The following is a 7,099-nucleotide window of genomic DNA, read 5'->3' on the forward strand; positions in this document are numbered from 1 at the left end:
CGAATAAGCATTCCAGATCTGGGGTATGGACACAATCGTGCTTTGTCACTTTTGCTTCCTAGAAAAGTACAGTGTCTAGACTTCCATTACGGAGCAAACACACACCCTTGGAGAGGCTGCTGAAGTGCAGAGGAGAATTTTAGCAAATAAAGCATTCCAGTTCTTCTTGCTGTGCAGTAACAAGTCAAACAGGTTGGACAGTCTGTCTACAATTTAGTTCTCCTCTGTTTGCTTTCAAGCAATGATTTAGCTTCCCGGGTCTGCCTTTTGTGCCCCCTTTCCATAATGTTTACTTTTTGTCTTGCAAAGATGTTTATGGAGATTAACTTAAGTATGGTTTTCCTTCCCATTGAAAGAAGTGGCCCAACTGGAAGACAAGGTGAAACAGCAGATTGTGTGAGGCCACCTGAACCAGCAGGTTTTCTAATTCCTTTTCTTTTTGAATCCAAACAATGGGGAAATGAGGCAGTTTTGGCTGCTTGAAAAAGACATTTTATATAGAGAGTGTCGGATAAAAGATCCTAACATCTTGGAAGAGTTTAATAGGTTTTTCTAGTATTGGCATGAAAGTAGTAATATGGATTGGGATTATATATCCAAGTGATTGTGATAGCACTAAAATGTTTGCTTGTTCAACTGCGCATATTTTACTTCATAAAATGTATTTTTAAAAGGAATGGAAGTTTGCACCACATTTTCAAAAGGGCAAGGGCTGGCAACAGTCCGCATGATACAGCAATGTTTTCTTTGGCCTTGTCCAGTTGAAGCAAATGAAACTTATCTGAATACCACCTTCTAGGCTACTCATTACAATAGTCACCATTCTTCAAAAATATTTTTTCTGCAAATCTGCTTACCCCCTCCAGTGTTTCTTTGCCACTGTTAATATCCTTGCTTGTCAATTTAGATCACCCCCTCTCTTAATTGACTTGACTTACGCCATCCTGCAGCCAAGGTAGGCTACATAGCAAAATGTTCTCATCCTGCTCAATGTATGAAGCCTAGTCAGCTTGCACAGTCAGTGTGAGCTGCCAACACTGACTGTGGTTTTTGTTGTTTCTTATAGTGAAAAAGTAGGTGAAACTTGGAGTGAAAGGGGAAGTTAATGGTTGCTCCATAACAGTTCCAAGTACTCCACACTAAATTCTCCTCTCGCAAGGGCTCCTGCCCTACCAACAAAGAAAAACAGGTGGCAACCAAGGATTTAAAAGACACCACCAGTGGGGAAGGGAGGCACCAGGAAAAGGAAGAGCACGACGCATTATACAGTATTTGATACATGTTTTGCAGGCAATTCAAGCCACTATTTCATCATGAACAATCTTGAGAATCTTACTACCACTCTATACGACTCTGGTGCGCCCACAACTGGAGTATTGTGTTCAGTTTTGGGCCCCTTGTTACAGGAAGGATATAGCCAGGTTAGAGCCAGTGCAGCGTAGGGCCCAAGGTTGGTGGCCAGTTTGCAGGGAAAGCTGTATGAGGCGAGACTGAGGGAACTGGGTCTCTTCAGCCTGGAGAAGAGGAGACTCAGAGGGGATCTGTTGTCGACATACAGGTATGTGAGGGGGTGTCACACGGAGATTGGTAGAGACCTGTTCTCCCCTGCAGAGGAAGGCAGGACGCGCTCCAGCGGAGCAAAGCTCAGGGAGCCAAGGTTCAATTTAGATGCCAGGAAGCACTTCCTGACCGTTAGGACCCCGAGGGTATGGAATGGGCTTCCACGGGACGTGGTTGAGGCCCCATTGGTGAAGGTGTTCAAGGACAGGCTAGACATCTTCAGGGCAATGCCGTGGCAAAGGCTGACTCTCCAGTGATCCCATTGCTTTATCCCCGCCATTGATTTTAATGAGACTGCGGTATGGCTAACGTGCTGGATGTTGAGATCAATGACATAGTCTGGGGGGCTTATTCAAAGCAGCTCCAGTCATGCTGCAAAAGGATTTGGAGATTTTGTTTCAGAGATATTGGACTCCTAGGGCAGAGCCTGCCAAGATTCCAGAAGAAAGCAACGCGGTTTAATTATTCGAGCTCCAAATTCATTAAGCAGCAGTATAATAAGCAAGTCTGAACTCTGCTGCCTTTGCAGTTTGCTAAGGCCCATTGTCGCTGCTGCCAAGCAAATATTTCTATGGTGGATTCGTCAGGGTGACATGCCGTGGCTGGCCAGGTTGCACGGCCCCTTGCATGTCTCCCCTCTCGGCAGCCTGGGAAGTGTGCAAGCACTGGGCAGAGTGCCAGAGCCCCAGCACTCGTGGGAACTGACACAACCCCTTTGTCTCTGCGGCTCAGTAGCTCATCCCTTAATACAGCCCACCAAGTCAGCCCCCCGTCCCGGAGAAGTGCCCGTCGACCCCCTCGCTGCCACCCCAAAGACAGGCAGGGCAACGTGGAGAGCCACCAGCTCTGACGAGGGGGCGACGTTTTTTCTGAGTGTGCATTTTCCTTGACGGCCTTCCCTTTAGGGGGAAGTCTTTCTGGGGGTGTGGAAGATTCTTTCATCATTACCCCGTTAGAGAAGTACGTTCATGAGGCCTGACCTCAGCCGTTCCGCTGCAGGAGATTGTAAGACAGCAGCTGCGGAGCACAATTACTTGGATTTCCAGATCAGGGCTTGAATCAGCAAGGATTATTTCTGAGTAAATAGGCGGAGAAGGTTATGCTGGAGTTCCTGACCTGCTTGCCAAAGATAGGTTGTTGGGAATTATTCCCCCATGGCAAGTTCCTGCATTAGAAAGACTTGCAGTTGGGTCCAGCACAAACTTTCTGCTTGAGGAAGGGCCTGATGCCCAGTTTGGGGCATGTCCCCCTCCCGTGCCTACCATCAGCTTACCTTGTTCAGCAGGGTGTCCTAATTCTTTGCGTGGCAATTTCAGGGGGCAGAAGGGACTGCTGCAAGAAGAACAGGTGGGAAAGTGGGTCCCATGAAAATGTGAATCCACCCCCTGGATTTGGGCACCCTGTTTCTGCTTAGCCATGTCTTTTCAGAATGGAGCATTTGGACACATATCTCCTCCAAATGACCTTGACCAGGCAGATAGAAGGGATGTGAATTCATCTATTGCTATTTCATATTTTGCAATCTTCAATTCCTTGGCACTCTACTAACCATTTGTTGTAGGAATATTTAATCCTTCCTTCCTCCCTCCCACCACTTCCTTTAAACAGAACTCATAACTCTTAGAAACTTTTACAATTTTAGAAAGTTTCATATCTCATGGAAAATGTCACAATCCCTTTATTGGGACACTGATTCCCGTTAATTAACATGGCACTGGATGTGGCTGGAGTTACGCAGGAACAAAGTTCACACGTCATGCTTGTTAGCACCGGAATCGCTTAGCAAGCGCTATTTGGCCAAACTGTTGCCAATCAAAGGGGGTGCTGAGCTCCCACAGTGTCACTGCACATGTGAAGAGGGTGAGGCATGGTGTCACCTGGCTATGCTGCCTAATTGAACGTAACTACTGGCCATGTTCCCCAGCAGCTTTAGCATTCATAAGAAATTCAGTGGGGTGCACCAGCAAGATAGCCATGGCCAGCAAGTGAAGTTCTCTTCCCAGAGGGGGAAATAAGCCATGGTGCGTACTGGAGAGATGTGCATAATTACCCTAGCTTGCTGCATTGTGCAAACACATGGAAAAGTGGGTTGGTACCATGGTTAACAAACCATTCGGACAAACAAACATGCCATTGCGGAGTTCTGACGTGGCTTGTTAACTGCAGCAACAACCCACCTTTGTTGGGCTTGCATGGCACAGGAAGCTGAGCTGCTGAGGGTGAGTGTTTATTTATTTATTTGTTTGGGGGATTTCTATCCCATCCTATACAAATGTCTCAGGATGGCGATACAAAACAGTATAGTGGCAACATACAAAAATATAATATAATATTAATATCCAATAAAGCCAATATTATAAACCACAGTTAATCCTTAAAATACAGGGAAAATAAAAAGGTTTTGGCCTGTTGCTGAAATGAATAAAGCACTGGAGCCAGGCGCACCTCTGGCAGCAGGTTCCAGAGCCAGGGCGCTACCACAGAAAAGGCCCTTCTCCGGGTGGCTGCTCTTCTGATCTCCTTCAAAGTGGGCTCCTGCAGAAGGACCTCAGACGAGGATCTTCGATGGGCAGGTCTATACAGAAGGGGTATGCGAAGCCTGCCCCTGCCATGCCATGCCATGCCGCCAGTAAGCATGGGGGGGTAGAAGCCACTGTGGCTTGTCACCCGCACCTCACGCGCCCTTCTTTGCTACCTTCGGCAGATGGTGGTGAACTCATTTGCGACCGAGTCTCATCTACATGATGTCCGTTGATGTCTATGGGTAGCTTTCACTCCCGTTCCGGAACCAGGAAACGACCTAGCGACATCCTGAACTGGTTTTCTCTACCCTTTTGTATCACAGTGTCTCTTCCTCCTTCCTTTTTTGCCAGCCGTTCTCACTGTGCTATTTTTGCTGGTTCTCTCTGCACCCTCTGGGGAAGTGCTCCATAATTATTGTTTGCATCTTCTGCAACCCCAGGATTGCTCTGTGCCTGCATATGCCCCCCACTTAGGCACGGGTGCAGCCGTTTCACTATGTGAGCATTGGCTCTCTTGCCTGGAGATCAGAAAGAAAATCTACCCTGAGCTAGTTGCCCGAATGTCATTATAAAGTTTAAATCAGTATAAAACGTTTTAACCAGTATACAATGGTAGGAAAGGTTCGCCACATACCAGCTTCTCAAAAACAGGAAACCCATTGTGTGGGAAATTACCCTTGGTAACTGCCACTGCTAATTCCCATTCCCATCTGAAGGAGTTTACAATCTTAATTTTGGCACTGGCAGAAGACAGCAGGAAGGGAAGTGAAAGACAAGGATAATGAGATGGATCAGGGCCAGCCCAAGTTATCTTGCTGCCCGAAGCAAGGAATTCAATAGCACTCCTCTCCCATTTCGCGTACAAAAGCCAATTGGATTAGCACTTGCGTCTTCCTTCAACAGCAGTTATGGGACAGCACACCTGAAGGCAGCAGGCTAAATTGGAGGGAATGTAGCTCAGGCCCAGTGGCGCACAGCTCTCCTCTAACACCTTGCTTCCACCTCCCAGCATCTGCTGCCTGAGGCATCCACCTCACTTTGCTAATAAGGTGGCCAGTCCTTGAAGCAACATGCTGAAATGCAGTGAAATATCATAGAATCATGGAATAGTAGAGTTGGAAGGGGCCAGAGGGCCACTGGGTCCAATCCACTGCTAGTGCAGGATTTCCAAGTTAGACCAACCCTCTCAGATGGCTGTCCAGATGCATCTTGAATGCCTCTCATGAGGGAAAGCCCACAACCTCCCAGGATAATTGCTTCCATTGCTGTGCTGCTCTAACAGTCAAGAAATTTTTCCTGCTATCTAGCCAAAATCTGGCTTTCCGTTTCTTTTTTCCTAGGTGTGCAGAACTTGGCATTTATCCCTATTGAATTTCATCCTGTTGTTTTCAGTCAGCACTCCAATCTATCAAGATCACCTTGAAGCTTCTTTCTGCCCTCCAGGGTATTAGCTACCCCACCCAGTTTTGTGTCTTCTGCAAATCTGATAATTGTTCCCTGCACTTCCTCACCCAGATCATTAATAATAATCTTGAAGAGCACTGGGCCCAGGATTGAACCCTGCTTAGTTCTGGGATTTGATGAGCCAATGGAGGAGCTGAGGTTAAGCTAAAGCCTCAATGAAGGAATGATTTGAAGGGGAAAGGGAGAAAGAGAGAAATTGTACCTAGCAGGTCATCTGGCTGGGGGCTCCACCATGAGATGAAAGAATGAGTGGCTTTTTTTTTAGTGGCTGAAGGGCAGACCAGGAATGGCAGCACATTGGAAATAATGGCAGGACTGAAGGATCAGACAGGTCTGTAGAAAGCTATAAAGTTTAGAGCAAATACTTTGTGTTGGGTGCAAAGGGAATAAGAAGCCAGTGAAGGGATTTAGAAAGGGGGTGGGGACAATACATGTTCTGACAACAGTGGAATTGAGGTAGAAGGAGTGAGCTGGAAGAAGGAAAAACCAGAGAGAATGGATTAGATCAGACCACCATCGCCTTGTAGTGTGTTTCAATTATGACAGAAAACTCAGTGACACATGCAAGAGCAGTACATGCAAAGAAGAGGGTGCCCTGAAGCACATTCTGAACCGATGGAGTTGGTTTCATAACCAGCACTGAGCTGAGTTCATGGTCCTTTAAAAAAACAAAAACAAACACTTTTATCCATGGGTCTTTATCCGAATGAAAGGGTGTTTGAATGGTGCCAGGAGCTCCCCTTTGTGAAGGGAATCAGTTGTGTCCCCACGCCCTGCCTGCCGCCGGTGTCCACGCTATGCAGTTAAATATCAAGATAGACCGATGATAAGCTTCGGGAGACCACATCTAAAATTGGTTTGCGGCTTATCCCCTGGACCTTTGACTGTGAGGAGAGGCTCGCCAGCAGCAGCAGCAGCAGCAGCAGCGACCAAGTAAGATTACCTCTGAATGCCAACAATGCCACATGCTCAGGCTCCATGTGCCCACTCGCCTCTTCGCAAGCTCATGTTACCAAATCATAGCTCAACACCGCGGCCTCGGTTGCCTTCGGGGAGCTGAACCTTCCAAGCATCAAGGAGCCAGTTCTTAACTTTCATACAACACTATCTGGAACTGCACATGGTACTTAGGCTTGTAACACAATAAGGTCGAGCAACAGCGATCATGTGATTTTTCACTTTTACACATGGGATTGCAAGTTAATGGAATATAAATAGATATTACTCCCACAAGGGGCTATTTGTCAACAAGAAATAGATTGCATTTGGCGGAATAGTATCATAGGGTGCCTGACTCCCAATATGGGCCACTTTCTCTCTTTACTACTGGCTAGGATCCGATTCCTCCTCATCCTGGATAACAGAATCTGTAGCTGACTTTGCTTGCCAGGAGGACAAGAACCATCGCCTCGAGTGACTTTTCTGTGCCTGGTACAGACTTGGAACATTCTTTCCCATCCCCAAAAGCTGTGTCTGTTTTGAAAAATAGGAATATTCCTCAGTCTGTGATGTACGCAAAGAGTGCAACGATGTCGGGCTTGTTGGATTTACCC

This window comes from Varanus komodoensis, unplaced genomic scaffold (assembly GCF_004798865.1).
Source record: "Varanus komodoensis strain SLA01 unplaced genomic scaffold, ASM479886v1 scaffold94, whole genome shotgun sequence".
Taxonomy (NCBI): Eukaryota; Metazoa; Chordata; class Lepidosauria; order Squamata; family Varanidae; genus Varanus; species Varanus komodoensis.